Source organism: Schistocerca serialis, chromosome 10, assembly GCF_023864345.2.
Source record: "Schistocerca serialis cubense isolate TAMUIC-IGC-003099 chromosome 10, iqSchSeri2.2, whole genome shotgun sequence".
NCBI classification, from domain to species: Eukaryota; Metazoa; Arthropoda; class Insecta; order Orthoptera; family Acrididae; genus Schistocerca; species Schistocerca serialis.
Window position 1 is genome coordinate 170,413,334 of NC_064647.1, and position 12,300 is coordinate 170,425,633.

The 12,300-nt window shown below is 44.4% G+C and overlaps 1 long non-coding RNA gene across 1 annotated transcript in view; it reads left to right on the forward strand.

The window, feature by feature from the left end:
• LOC126424976 (uncharacterized) overlaps window positions 1-12,300 on the forward strand; it is a 305,892-nt gene that overhangs the window by 165,166 nt on the left and 128,426 nt on the right. The window contains exon 2 of the long non-coding RNA XR_007576239.1: window positions 918-1,012. This is a non-coding gene — a long non-coding RNA (uncharacterized LOC126424976). The remainder of the gene's footprint in view (window positions 1-917; window positions 1,013-12,300) is intronic.

Here is a 12,300-nt window from a genome sequence, read left to right on the forward strand (position 1 = left end):
CCGAATTCGTAAATATATTGTTGGCACCCACCTACGTTGAGAGAAATGATCATTGTAATAAAATAAGATAAATCGGAGCTGGAACGGAAAGATTCAGGTGTTCCTTTTTTCCACGCACCATTCGAGAGAGAAGTAGTATGAAAATGGTTCGATGAATCCTCTGCCAGGCACTTAAGTGTGAATTGCAGAGCAACCATGTAGATGTAGATGAAGATGTAGAGTTATGTAGAGTCTGTAGCTAAAACAGTGGGGGATAATATGGTGTATTGGAATCCCGAATAAAAAGAAAACCTACTTTTAGAAAAAAAAATATGTTTTGCAATATTGTTGAACGCCCCTCGTACTTTAAATTGTCCTAGAGCCACTTTTTTCGTGTTTCTGCTTTGTTCTGTTTACATTAATTTACTGTTTTCTGCTTTTAAATACACTACTACTGGTCTGTCAAAATGGTTCAAATGGCTCTGAGCACTATGGGACTTAACATCTGAGGTCATCAGTCCCCTAGAACTTAGAACTACTTAAACCTAACTAACCTAAGGACATCACACACATCCATTCCCGAGGCAGGATTCGAACCTTCGACCGTAGCGGTCGCGCGGTTCCAGACTGTAGAGCCTAGAACCACTCGGCCACCCCGGCCGGCCTGCTCTGTCAAACATGACATTTTCTCTGTGTTTGTACCTAAGACTCGAAATGTAACATGTTTTTGAACGCTGTTCTGACCACACAGTCATTTAAACTCTGATGAAGTCCTTGTAAGCGGGAAACTGCTTGAAAAAATAAATTGATATTGTAGAACATACACAGTATTGTGGAATACTTAGGTCCCTTACGTCACGCTGAACGACTACTTCCACATATTTTACGGTAGTTATTGTTTCTAATCATATATCGCAAATAATTTATTTTCTTTTCAGAACCCTACTGGTTTGCTCCTGATGTAAGCGTTACTGTGGAATCTCTCGTCCCTATCGGTGACTGGGAAGAAGGAGTACTAGGCGTCTTTAATAAGGTACAGTTCTGAAATTACGGCATGTGATTTATCTGATCTTTAGAAATTCAAAAGTGTTAAAAAGTGAGCCCAAACTAACAATACTAGTTTAAAATGATTACCTATTCCCTACAGTTTACTTAACTAAGAGAGTAGTTCATATGACATTTGTACAAACACTCCGTGACAAAGAAAGTGAAGCACACAGAAGGGGACCAGGAAAAGAAATGAAACCTCTCATTTCTGAGAATTATTGCAGCGATTAAAAAATCGAGTCAAATTTACGAAGAGCTTGGGGCACTTGGCTTTGCACCCCCTCTGGCCTGAATGCTTGTACTGATTCATTTCGGAAGGGTGTCATCTTCAAGTCTGTATGTCTACAGGCTTTGTACGGGGATAGTCTAAAGATTTTCCAGGATCAGCAACAGCTGTCAGCGCTTGCGCAACGAGGTCCCTGCGTTGTAATTGGTAAGCTAACTCTGAACGTAGTAAAATATAAGTTAATGCAGATGAGTAGGAAAAACAAACTCATAATGTTGAAGTACGGCATTAGTATTCTGCTGCTTCACACAGTAACGCCGATTAAATATCTAGGCCTAACGCTGCAGAGTGATATGAAACAGAATGAGCATGTAAGAATTGTTAGCAGGGAAGGCGAATGGTCTACTTCGGCGAACTGGGAGAATTTTAGGTAAGTGTGGATCATCTGTAAAGGAGACTTCATATAGAACACTAGTTCGATCCACTGCTGAGTGCTGTTCGAGTGTTTGGGGTCCGCACCAAATCGGATTAAACAAAGACGTCGGAGAGGCGGATAAGATCTAACAGCAAGCAAGTATTGTTTGGGAACTAAAATGGGAATCCCTGGAGAGAAGTCGACGTTCTTTTCGAGGAAATTTAGAGAACCGGCATTTGAAGCTGAATGCAGAACGATTCTACTGCCGCCAACGTTCATTTCGCCAATGGACCACGGTGATAAGATTAGAGAGACTAGGGCTCATACGGAAGCATATAGACAATCGTTTTTCCGTCACTCTGTCTGCGAGTGAACAGGAAAGGAAATGAGTAGCAGTGGTAGAGGGCACCCTCCGCCATGCACCTCTCGGTGCCTTGGGGACTTTGTATGTAGATATAGATACACAACCCTTTAAGAGTAAACATGTAACGTGCCAACACTGTGGGTATCTGTGCTGTGCACATCTCTCTGTAGTTGATCCCGTGTAGCGACTAATGGACGGAAGAAATTCTAGCAGTGATTAATTACTTCATAAGAGAGCTAAAGGAACTCATATCGATTTTTAGGACACACTAGGGAACCTGCTCCTTCATATTCAACTTTTACTAAGAGGACAAACGTATTATAGCAGGGACACCTCCGACTATGATCCCTGTAGTGGTCAAACAAGATGTGCCACTACCCCCCCCCCCCCCCCCCCCCCGAAATTATTGCAAAAGTGTGGAAAATGATCATGGGTGATCGCCGACTGAGTGCTGGAAACTGCTGATGCTGTAGGGACGTCACCTGAACGGACATATCGCCTTTTAATAGTGGAATCGGATATAAGAAAATAATCTGCTAGGTGTGTGCTGCGACTCCTAAAGCACGGTTAGAAACGCATCAGGATGCAAATGTACGAACAGTGTTCGCCACATTTTCAGAGCAAAAAAATGTGTGTGAAAGTCTTATGGGACTTAACTGCAATGGTCATCAGTCGCTAAGCTTACACACTACTTAACCTAAATTATCCTAAGGACAAACACACACCTATGCCCGAGGGAGGACTCGAACCTCCGCCGGGAGCAGCCGCACAGTCTATGACTGCAGTGCCTTAGACCGCTCGTCAAATCCCGCGCGGCTTTTCAGAGCAACCCACCAATTTTTTTGTGCCAGAGTCTGACCACAGCTGAAACGTGGGTCTACTGCTACACCACAGAGACAAAACAACAGTCAGAGCAGTGGAAACATGCTGGTTCACCACCATCAAAGAACGGAAATGCAATACGAGCAACCAGAAATGACATTGCGTCAGTTTTCCGGGATGCGAGATTTGACATGGAAGAAAGTCGTCTTTCATCAGGAAAATGCAGACTCACACACAAGTGTTGCTGCCGTAGCAAAAATACACGAACTAAGATACGAATTTTTGTCGCACCCACTTTATGCGTCTGATTTAGCTGCACTAGACATCTCGTAATTTCTATATGGATATGGTGTCTGTTATTTCGGACATGTCCGAAAGAACAGACACCACATCCATATAAGTATATAGTTCTGGCATCCCGGCCGTGACCTCCTTCTTCCGTGCGGGTGCGCACATATCCCCCGAACTCTTACGGGACTTGGTAAGAATGTCTCCCACGAGTAATTAGTGTGTGGACATATAAGGTGAGAATGTAGGTCTCGCAGGAGGCGTGCGCGAGATAGTCCCTGCAGATGCGCTATCCTCTGTGCCCTGGGTGGCTCAGATGGATAGAGTGTCTCCCATGTAAGCAGGAAATCCCGGGTTCGGGTCCTGGTCGGGGCACACATTTTCGCCTGCCGACGTTGCTAAGGGCCGTTAGCGGCTGAAGGAATTAATATAATTCTAATCGCGTAATTTCCGTCAGTGGATGGAGATTCTCCTCAAACAAAGAACTGATAGCTGAAGTTGAGAGGTATGTTGCAGGTCCTGGAGGAATTTAATTGCTGAGATGTGATGTAGCCACAAATATTCCTGGCTCACAGGCAGGGAGACTGCACTGAAAAATAAAATAATTTCACTGAGCTAGGTCATTTTTTTCTTCTACATTCCGAGAACATTTCAGACTACTCTAGTAATTGGTTCTTAATATACTGGATTCTGGAAGAGGGACAGATTTGATATCCGAGGTGTTCCCAGACACGATCTTTTTGCTACAGATCTGGGAATCCTGATGCCCACAAAAGTACCTCAACACACACACAGAGGCAATGTGTGGACGAGCAAAGAAAAATGGCACCACGAGACTGTCACATGCGACTTAACACATGAGGACGCAGGCTGTCTTAAGTGTACTGTTGCGCTGTGAGAGTTACCTCAATCAGTACAAGCCGTGACCTGAAGTCGTAGCTGAGAGCCACCACACCACACCCTAGGAGAAATACCATTGTGCCTCTCCATTACATGTTTAGCGGCTCGGGAGCAAGATGGGGCCCGATAGCGAAATCTGAAACTGGCCATCAGCTGGAATCTCAACGCTTACACCATGACAGAAGCTTCACCCATTGCTTGTCCAATAGTAGGCATTTTGGAGGCATGTGGTGGGCCGAGTACATGATATGAATTGCAACAAGATCAGTCCAAGCATGTATAAAAGCTGTCCTTTGGTCCAGATAGGCGATACTGACATAGCTGAGCTTAGAATCGGCATCTTTTGTATGCCGACTGCTGCCGCAAGACCGCCACTATCCTCTTTGCTGGAGGCTGCCACCACATGGTGTACGGCTCGAACCACAGCCCTCCTATTCATTGAGCCACAGGGCACTTGCCGGTGTCTGACACCTCAGTAGAGTGGTAACCAGCCGGCCTGTCATTACTATAACGACATCATACAGCTGCCACATCTGATACAGCACTGCCGAGGCCTTGGCACCTGCTACCATGCTCATCACTTCCGCCGCTGTGGGCTGTAAGATTGATGCTTGACCTAGCCAGTGGGACGTGGATGCCGTGGGCCAACGCTGGACCGCGCTACTGGACGAGGGTGTGCATCATAAGTTCTGTAGTTTGTTGAACTAACAAAGACTTTACGTGAACACCACCTGTCTGGCTGCAGGCCCCTACTGATCACACCAGTCTCCAATAGCCCTCGCCAAACATCGAACCCATAATGCCCAAAATGGGACACTGTCCTGACAAGTAGAAGAACGCCGCTTCCACGCCTCAGTAGCAGTCATCGCACCCCACATATGCTACAGGTGCAGGTCTGGGATCTCTGGCCAGCTGCCATACTCACCTACAATGGTCATCCAGGGTTTTTCGAAACCATGATTAATTGCTCAACAAACTGTGGCACTACAGCTCCTCAGTTCATGCTTTCCCCTTGACAACACCCTTTCAAATGCAACCGTTTGTGTTGTGATGTTAACGGCATCCTACAAATGGGACAGTGATACCCTAGTCCATATGCTGCTAATTTCTGATGTCTGGTCCAGGATGACACAGAACGTTGCTGTGAGACTATTACTTCTTCCTGATTGGCAGGTTCAGAAATGAAGAGATTGTAAGGGCAGCGTTTAGAGCAAAATGTTGCGAACCTGCCTGTGGCAGTCAAATGTGCTAGACTAGAATGGTTCAAATGGTTCAAATGGCTCTGAGCACTATGGGACTTAACATCTGTGGTCATCAGTCCCCTAGAACTTAGAACTAATTAAACCTTACTAACCTAAGGACATCACACACAACCACGCCCGAGGCAGGATTCGAACCTGCGACCGTAGCGGTCACGCGGTTCCAGACTGAAGCACCTTTAACCGCACGGCCACACCGGCCGGCGCTAGACTAGAATCTTGATGACAAGTACGTCCTCTGTCACGATGCCATACAGTCCAACAGCAGGCCTATGTCACATATGTGTGCCCCATAAATCTGGATATTGCGTGAACTGAGCAGCCGCCCAAATGGAAACCCAAATTTGTCACGTTCTGTCGCACACGAGTATGTGGTATCTTCCTGTTCTTAACAGTGGTCACTCAACATCTTACTGTGGTCACTCCCTTATATGCCCTACCAGGTCTGGTAACAACACTAAAGACGAACAACACTCATGTACTTTGCTGGTTATCATACGTGTCGTAGGGACCTCTAGATCTTATCATTTAGAATCCCACTGATGGTGTGTACGTGTACCAAGTTATATCTACATCCAACCAAGTCTTCTGGGCGCTTAATTTTTTTTTCACTTTTTTGTCAGAAAAATCCAAGCACCTTCCATACTCACATTGTCTGTAGTTCTTGGCATGAGCTAGTTTCACGAAGAATAAACATTGCAAACTGGAGACAGAATGCTGCTACAAGCTTGCAGAAACTTTAGCCATCTGGCATTTTGAGTTGCAAGGAGCACAGAGGCGAACAACTAAATGTTTTTGAGGTTTCACAACAAATGGCTATGTGTTATCTTACTTCACACAAGGAAAGTGCCCCATTTTTAAAAGCTGAAACAAAATGAAAACGGTTTCAAAAGGCAGAAATGCACCTTTTCGACCACTCATAGTGTTCGTTTATCTGCCGAACTCTGTGTTTGTGTACATACCATGTTTAATGGTTGACGAGTTACAGACTACAGAACTACAAGCCGCAGAAGAGAAAGTACCAGCCAACGAAAAATTAGGACCACCAGGTTAACAATAGTCATAAATGAGGTACTTATAAGACGCCCTGTTTGTGGACAGGTATGTGCGTACCGCCGCTTAACTTCCACATCTGAATATCTCTAAGATACTGATCCACGCTCCAGTTATAACACTCTGAAATTAAAGCATAACAGAATCTGAATGCGAATGTTAAATTATTTGGCCCTGTGTAGTGAAAAGGAAGATGGCATAATGTATTAATTCCAAGATTACTTCTGTTACACCCCACACATAACTAAATGAAATTAATAGCGTGATCAAAGGAAAACTGACCCATAGAGCAACAAAGGGCATTCTACGTTACAACATATTTGTTTCCAAAAAACATGAATGACATGGATCAGAGATCCGTGTCATTCAGAGATCACATCGAATTTGTTTATGGTCGTGTTTCTCGAAATGCAGGCTACTGCTGTACAGGTGTACACTGGAGAAAGTTGAGCAGAGGGGGTACAATTGACTGTCAAGGTGCGTTTACAGTTGTGCGCCTTGCGGCTTGTAGCATGTTGGTGTGCTTATTCGACACGGAAGTACAGGCAAGCGCGTAGACGCATTCATCTCTCTCAGCTTGTGCGAGCACGTGATCCCATTCACACCTACACTATGTGATCACAAGCATTCGGACACCTCCAAAAACATACGTTTTTCATGTTAAGTGCATTGTGCTGCCACCTACTGCCAAGTACTCCATATCAGCGATCTCAGTAGTCATTAGACATAGTGAGAGAGCAGAATGGGGCGCTCTGCGGAACTCAAGGACTTCGAACGTGCTCAGGTGGTTGGGTGTCACTTGTGTCATACGTCTATACACGAGATTTCCACACTCCTAAACATCCCTAGGTCCACTGTTTCCGATGTGATAGTGAAGTGGAAACGTGAAGGGACACGTACAGCACAAAAGCGTACAGGCCGACCTCGTCTGTTGACTGACAGAGACTGCCGACTGTTGAAGAGGGTCGTAATGTGTAATAGGCAGACATCTATCCAGACCATCACACAGGAATTCCAAACTGCATCGGAATCCACTGCAAGTACTGTGACAGTTAGGTGGGAGGTGAGAAAAGTTGGATTTCATGGTCGAGAGGCTGCTCATAAGCCACACATCACGCCCCTAAATGCCAAACGAAGCCCCCCTTGATGTAAGGAGCGTAAACAATGGACGATTGAACAGTGGACAAACGTTGTGTGAAGTGACGAATCACGGTACACAATGTGGCGATCCGATAGTAGGGTGTGGGTATGGCGAATGCCTGGTGAACGTCATCTGCCAGCGTGTGTAGTGCCAACAGTAAAATTCGGAGGTGGTGGTGTCGTGGTGTGGTCCTGGTTTTCATGGAGGGAGCTTGCACTCCTTGTTGCTTTGCGTGGCACTTTCTCAGCACAGACCTACATTGACGTCTTAAGCACCTTCTTGTTTCCCACTGTTGAAGAGCAATTCGAGGATGCCGACTGGAATTTTCAACACGATCGAGCAACTGTTCATAAAGCACGGCCTCTGCCGGAGTGATTACAGGACAGTAACATCCTTGTAACGGACTGGCCTGCACAGAGTCCTGACCTGAATTGTACAGAACACCTTTGGGATGTTTTGGAACGCCGATTTCGTGCCAGGCCTCACCGACCGACGTCGATACCTGCCCTCAGTGCAGCACTTCGTGAACAATGGGCTGCCAACATCATATAGAATTCCAGAATTACAGATGGAGGACGCCACGAAAATTAAAAGTCATTTTCTGCTAGGTGTCCGGATACTTTTGATCACATAGTGTTTATTGGAGAAACTTGAAATTTTCGTGCGTATCTTACAAGAGCCAGACGACCTGTTCAACTTTATGAAGACATTTCGTAAAAATTACGTAGTGGACCCTCTTGCATTTTTCGTAGTTTAGGTACAATATATGCACATAATGTGCATGAAATTTTTGACAAAGACTTGAGCACTATGTAATATAAACTTTCTGAATTTAACTGGTATTTTTCATTTCTGTGATGAAAAGTGCCTCACATATGACGAAACGCGTTTAAATATAGTGCACAAGTGAACATTAGGTTGTGCTACAGGTCAGCCTGTTACCACAACCTTTATTTGGCATTCACATTCGTTGGCTTCGCTAACTCACTACCAGGTTCCCATCTTTCAATCTAACCTAGATCTTAGGCTAAGCTACATATCGATGACGCCACAACCGATATTCCATGGAGAGTCCAGTGTCACACTGTAGGCAGACATATTACAGACACACTACCCGGGTACTCAGCCTTGCTTATCCATGTGTTTATTCCAATTTTCTGTTAGTCCCTCTCCTCCCCACCCTTCCGACCATCCACTCCTTCCCAGACTGTATGCTTGTGTCCCTGTCCATATGATCCTTCCCCTCTCTGTCAATCTCCTCCTTCCCCGTAAAAGCCGTCAGTGGCGCAGTGGTTAGCACACTGGACTGGCATTGGGAGGACGATGATTCAAACCCGACTTCCCCAGCCTTTCCTAATCCTAAGGGACCGGTGACCTCGCTGTTTTGTCCCCTCCACCAAATCAGCCAACCTCTTCCCCCCTTTGCCAGCATTCTCAAAAATTTTAGAAAAAGTAATGTACAGGCAGCTTCTCAATCATCTGACCACAAATAACATATTATCAAGAACACAGTTCGGATTTCTGAAGGGTTCTGATATCGAGAAGGCCATTTACACCTACAGTGAAAATGTACTTAATTCATTAAATAACAAGTTACAAGCAGCAGGTATTTTCTATGATTTGTCAAAGGCATTCGATTGTGTGAACCCCCAACATCCTTTTAAATAAATTAGAATTCTTTGGTGTCACAGGCAGTGCTGCAAAATGGCTCAAGTCATACCTCGCTAACAGGAAACAAAGGGTGTCAGTGTAGGGGACTAGTGAATTAAGTCATCAGTCATCATAGGGAATGGGAAGCAACTACATGTGGTGTCCCACAAGGATCCATCTTAGGGCCATTGCTTTTTCTTGTGTACATTAATGATCTCTCATCGCTTACACTGCCAGAAGCAGACTTCGTTTTATTTGCAGATGACACAAGTATTGCAATAAATAGTATGTCGAGTGTAGTTCTAGAAAGATCTGCCAATGATATTTTCACAGATATTAATAAATGGTTTAAAGCCAATTCACTGACATTAAACTTCGAAAAAACTCACTACATGCAGTTCAGAACCTGTAAGAGGTTTCCACCCAGCATATGCATAAAGTATGAAGAAGAGCAGATAGAAGAGGTTGACAGTCTTAAATTCCTGGGATTACAACTTGATAATAAATTCAGTTGGGAGGAGCACACCACAGAACTGCAGAAACGCCTTAACAAATCTGTATTTGCAATTCGAGTGTTAGCAGACATAGGCGACATAAAAATGAAAAAGCTTGCATACTTTGCCTACTTTCATTCCATAATGTCATATGGTATAATATTTTGGGGTAACTCTTCAAGTCAAACGAAAGTTTTCAGAGTCCAAAAGTGTGTAATACGTATCATTTGTGGAGTAAATTCACGGACGTCCTTGTAGAAACCTCTTCAAAGAACTGGGTACACTAACTACTGCCTCTCAGTATATTTACTCCTTAATGAAATTTGTCCTAAATAATATATCTCTTTTTCCAACAAACAGCTCAGTTCATACATACAATACCAGGAACAAAAATGATCTGCACAAGGACTTAAAAGCACTTACTTTAGTTCAAAAAGGGGTCCACTACTCAGGAACACTCATCTTCAATAATTTGCCAGCAAACATAAAAAATTTAGTTACAAATAGAGATCAGTTTAAAAGGAGCCTGAAAGACTGCTTCTATTCCACTGACGAATTTTTTAATAGAAACAAATGATGTATTGTATATATACATTCATACTATTAGTATTCTTATTTCAGCTTTATATATATGTATATATATTGATATTGTCGTGTTCCACATCCACGAGGATCTCCTCACCACGGATCTATGGAAAGTACCTCTAAGTACATCTGCTCATACCCTCTAAGTCAGTCTTCTGCTCCTCCTTCTCTCTGTCAATCCCCTCCTCCATACCTTTTCTGCCCATCACCAAGTTATCACCGCCACCTCAATAACAGGCCGACGGTTCTTCTTCTTCTTTCTGGTGTACAGCCCGTTAAGGGCCCGGGCCTCGTTGACCACCAGCTCCCCCAGCCCTCTCTTGACTTCCCCAGCCTTCTCCAGTTCTGTACTGTCTACTTCATCCAGTCACTGCAGTCTCGGACTCCCCACTGAGTGGCTACCCTCTGCCTTTCTAGTTTGCACCTTCTTTGGCACTCGGTGCTCTTCCATTCTCTGCTCCTGCACCAACCACTGCAACCTTCGCGCCTTTTCATCTGCAGTGATCGGTGGATTTCTATAAAGTTTATTCAATTCTTCAATGGTCCTAATTCTCCAAGTACCATTTTCACATACTGCCTCAAATATTTAGCGCGGTACTTTGCTTTCGCATGCGTCCGCATGCGTCCAGGGTGTTTCAGAAGTTCTGTAATTGTCCATCTTTCGGACCCATTCATGACGACGTGTTTTATAATCATTTTGTAAACTGTCGTCGTCAGCTGTCTTGAAGTGTTGGAGAATCGCAACACAAGGAAGCCATAATAGCACCTGTTACATGCAGCTATTCTTGCCTTTATTTCTGTGGGTATCTGGTTATCTTCTGCAACTACGCCTCTCAAATACTGAAACTGATATACTATTTCAAATTCCTGAAACTGCTCAACGCCTCTCCACGTTGTTTCGTTTCTGCTGTTGATCACATCTTTCTTTCCTTACTTATGACGAATCCAACTACATCCGCTTCTATTTCCTGAACTACGCAGTCTTCCAGCAATTATTATCTGTTTCTCCAAAGGATGGCTTTATCACCCGCAAATGCCATATTTTAAGTCGTGCTGTTGAGAATAGCATCATCTGGTGGCCTTTACCCCAACAGTCTCTCCAAGATAGTAAGTAATAAGTGCACTCAATTTGGTTGAAACTGATCCAGAAGCTTTTTACCAGAGCCTTTACCAGAGTATGCACATGTCACATATATTTCACATGTATTTAACATATTTTACACGAACAGTGTTTGTACTCATATTTCGCCTGTATCTGCAGTGAATGTCGTCCTGCACTATCAGTTTCGCGTAGCTCAATCTTTATGACCCCATATATCCTGAAGAATGTAGCGTACAATGATAAAATTTTCCTAGTACATTCAGTGAGTGATACATTATGTGATCAAAAGCTTCCGGACGCCTGACTGAAAATGACTCACAAGTTCGTGGCTCCCCCCATCGGCAGTTCTGGAATTCAATATGGTGTTGGCCCACCCTTAACCTTGATGACAATTTCCACTCTCGCAGGCATACGTCCAATCAGGTGCTGGAAGGTTTCTTAGTGAATGGCAGTCCATTCTTCACTTAGTACTGCACTGAGGAGAGGTATCGATGTCGGTCGGTGAGGCCTGGCACGAAGTCGGTGTTCCAAAACATCCCGAAGGTGTTCTATAGGATTCAGGTCAGGACTTTGTGCAGGCCATTCCATTACAGGGATGTTATTGTCGTGTAACCACTTCACCACGGGCCGTGTATTATGGACAGGTGCTCGATCGTGTTGAAAGATGCAATCGCCATCCCCGAATTGCTCTTCAACAATGGGAAGGAAGAAGGTGCTTAAAACATCAATGTAGGCCTGTGCTGTGATAGTGCCACGCAAAAATCCAAGGGGTGCAAGCCCCCTCCATGAAAAACACGACCACGCCATAACACCACCGCCTCCGAATTTTATTGTTGACACTACACACGCTGGTAGATGACGTTCACCGAGCATTCGCCATACCCACACCTTGTAATCGGATCGCCACATTGTGTACCGTGATTCGTCACTTCACACCACCTTTTTCCACTGTTCATTCATCAAATGTTTACGCTG